Source organism: Microtus ochrogaster, chromosome X, assembly GCF_000317375.1.
Source record: "Microtus ochrogaster isolate Prairie Vole_2 chromosome X, MicOch1.0, whole genome shotgun sequence".
In the NCBI taxonomy this organism is placed as follows: domain Eukaryota; kingdom Metazoa; phylum Chordata; class Mammalia; order Rodentia; family Cricetidae; genus Microtus; species Microtus ochrogaster.
The window spans coordinates 51,919,096-51,923,163 of NC_022026.1; positions in this window are offsets into that span (position 1 = coordinate 51,919,096).

Consider the following 4,068-nt stretch of genomic DNA (forward strand, 5'->3'; position numbering starts at 1 on the left):
CCCTCTCCCTCTTCCCTGTGTCTTCTTTCTCTCCTCCCTCTCCCCACCCCCTCTATAGATCAGGGTATAGAACTCTCATCTACTTCTCCAACTCCATGTCTGCTTTGTGCCACCATGCACCCCACCATGCTTCCCAGGGATTAAACCTCTGAAACTGTAAGCAGTCCTACAGTTAAATGTTTTCCTTGATAAGAGCTGCCTTCATCCTGGTGTCTCTTCACAACAATAGAACAGTGACTAAGCTACTTAAGCAGAACAGAAAGACAAGGGAAATTAAGGGGACATGGAAAGGAAAAGGAGCCACTTACTCCAGGGTCTTTCGTTGAAGTCTTTCGCTATGTGAGCAAAGAATTCCAACAAAATACATTGTGAATATTGCCTAGAGACAATGCTCCTGTTCTTATCTTGTTTAAATCTGTGCATGTGGTACACGTGTTTATATGTGTACCATCAGTATGTGCATGCATGTACTCAGGTGGACTTCTCAATCACTTCTCCACCTTTTTTTTTTTTTTGTTTTGGGACAGGGTCTCTCCCTGGACCTGGAGTTCACTCTGGAAAGCCACCCAGCAGTGGTCCCCCAACACAGGAGTTTAGACATGCAGCTTTCAATATAGGTGCTGGAGATCCAAACTCAGGTCCTCATGCTTCCACGACAGGCACTTTCCCCAGCTAGACCATCATCTCCATAGCTAGAGACAATATACTTTTCATATGGAAATATTTTCAAATAAGAATTTTTAAATATGGACAGTGAAAAGATAGCTCAGTGAGTAAAGTACTGACTTGTCTGGAATCCCAGAGCTTCTATGGCAAGGTGGAAAGTAGAAACAGGAAAATGCCCTGAAGCTCATGGATGCATGCTTATGAGCTTGAAGGCTAGCTACTCTGTCTTACACAAGAATAAACAACATAAGACCATCTCAAACAGATGTAGAGTAAACACCAGCACCTCCACATGATGTGGGATTGCCTTCTGTATGCTTGAGTACGATTGGTTAATAAAGAAACTGTCTTGGGCCTGTGCAAGGATGGGAAAACTAAACTGAATGCTGGGAGAAAGAAGGAGGAGTTAGTGAGAAGCCATGTAGCCCTGCCAGACACAGATGCTGGAACTTTAGCTGGTAAGCCACAGCCACGTGGTGATACACAGATTAATAGAAATGGGTTAAATTAATATGTAAGCATTAGCCAGTAAGAAGCTAGAGCTAACGGGCCAAGCAGTGATTTAATTAATACAGTTTCTGTGTGATTATCTTGGGGCTAAGTGACCAGAAACTAACTAGTGGCCTCCTCCAACATCCATACATGCCCCATGTCATGCATAAATCAGCATCTTTACATGTCACATTCACCTGTAATCCTAAGATTATGGGAAAGGGCAGGAGAATTTCTGGGGCCTGGCTGACCACCAGTCTAGCTCCAGGTTCTGTGAGAGACCCTAACTCAAGGGAGTAACATAGACAGTGATAGAGCAAGCCATCCAATGTCCTCCTTGGCTTCCACGTGTGTGCAAAGGAACATGCAACTGTACACATATGCAATACACACATAGAGACAGAGACAGGCAGACAGACATGCACACCTACCTCAAAAACAAACTTGCCATGCAACCCTTGTGACCTAGAATTCAGCCTTATCAATGGTAACCCTATATAGTGCACATCAGGAGTCACCAAAACCATTTACAGGACTATTATAAAGACACATAGTAGGACTCTGCTAAAAAGCCCAGACCTACATTTGGTTGTGCCTTATCGTCTTCCTGTGTTCCTCTATCATGCCCTCCCCATTATCATGCTTAAAATCTCTTCCCAACAACTTTGCTTCATACTGGCTGGAGTGGTTTGAATGAGAATGGCCCTCATAGGCTCATATGTTTGAATACTTGAGTCCCCATTGGTGGAACTGTTTGGGAAGAGTTAGGAGGTATGACCTTGTTGGAGTAGGTATGTCACTGGGGGCAGGCTTTAAGATTTCAAAAGCCCATGCCATACAGTGTGGTCCTCTCTGGCTTGTGGTTGTGTCTCAAGATGTAAGGTTTCGCAACTACTGCTCCAGGGCCATGCCTGCCTGCCTGTCTGCCTGCCTGCTCCCATGCTCCCCACCATGATTATGGACTCTAACCCTGGGAAAACATGAGCTCCCAAATTAAAGTTTCTTTTAAATGTCACCTTGGTCATAGTGTCTTATCATAGCAATAAAAAATAAGTAAAAAGTGTCTAGTCCTGAAATAGTTTTCTGCAGTAAAGTCAAGAATCATATCTTCACCAGGCATGTTGATGCATGCCTTCAATCCCAGCATTTGGGAGGCAGAAGCAGGGGGATCTCTGTGAGCTTAAGGCCAGCCTGATCTACAAAGTGAGTTCCAGGACAGTCAATCAGAGCTACATAGTAAGATCCTGCCTCAAAATGTGAATGAATGAATGAATGAATGAATGAATGCTGGGTGGTAGTGATGCATTGCTTTAATCCCTGCACGCAGGAGGCAGAGGCAGGTGGACCTCTGTGAATTCAAGGCCAGGCTGGTCTGTCTACAGAGCAAGTTCCAGAACAGCCAGGACTACATAGAGAAACCCTGCCTTGAAAAGGCAAAACAAAGTAATGCAAAGCAAAACAGAAACAAAAACTGAAAACCAAAAATCCCCTATCTTCATCTGAGTAGAGGTCTTTGAACTCAGGCTGCTATAGGTTCTCACTTAAATGCTTGTGGGCACAATTTAGTTTCTCACCACCTGTTGGACCAAGGCCTTGGCTTCTCATTGGCTGCTGGGTATATGCCACATAGTCTTTTTCACAGAGCAGCTGAGAAAACAGTACAAGAGCAAGTGAAAAAAATCCAGAGAAAGCGTAACAAGATGGAAATCATTGTTTTTAATTAACTAATTTTCTTAATTAAAGATGTGAAAGCATATGATTTTTATCATGTCTTCTTTGTTAAAAGCCTATCACTAGGCCCAGCTCACAAACAAGGCAATGGATTACACCAGGCATGAATATCATGAAGCAAAAATTATTGCGTAGAAAGCAGTAACAGCTGAACTGACATCTGTCTCTATTCGGTAAATAAAGATGAATTTCTGTGATTTGCTGAAGTTGTGAATTCTATTTAAGCCCTTTTACAAAATATTAGTAAAAACAGATTTTAATTGTATTCTGCGGTGTATAGAAAGGCTATAATATTACTAACTGTGCTACTTTATACGGACATTGAAAGACCTGGATAAATCCAGGTTCCCCCCACCCCCAGCAGGAAGAAAATAGCCAAAAATCTAAGCAGGAAGAGAAGAATCAAATCTAGGATTAGCCGGTTCAGTGACTGTGTTTCAGGAAATAGCTGAAGATAAAGTTAGATTGTAATCTTGAGAAACAGGGAGTTTCCCCCTTGTGATTATCATTGGTATTTTTGGAATAATGTGTTTCAGGAACTGGCTGATTATGACCCTGAGTGATCTTGAGAGGCAGGGAGTTGTCCCCTCGTGATTTTCTGTGACACCCTCCCTGCCCCTTTCGGATTATTGGGCTGTGGTTTCTTCCTATAAAAAAACCCTTCTCCAGGTCACTTGGGGTCGAACTCTTCCCCTGCGTGGGTTATGAGTTCACTGGTTCCCGTCTCATCGATTAAAGCCTCGTGTGATTGCAGCAAGGACGGTCTCTCGTGAGTTACTGGGGGAGAGGGGTCGTGTTATCCCGAGACTTGAGTGAGAGTCTCCCCACACTGGGGGTCTTTCAGACATCATAGATTAGATGCTGAAGTTGGACAAATGATGAATCATTGATGAACTCAGCTCTGCTTGTGCTTGGTTGCTGGGAGATTTTTGAGCTCTTAGGCAGCTATTAATAAAACAACTTGAAGACCCATACACGGGGTGGAAAATACATGAAGAGGCAAGTTATGCTATTGCTTTCAATAACATAGCAAACTCAATGACGGCTAAGAGTGACAAGAATCATAAGCATATATTTTTATCTTGTCCACCCCCTTTGGTACTCCAATCAGAATGCAAATATACTTCCCTCATAACAGAACATTGGTAAACCAGCCTCAGGAAAGACAAATTACACAAT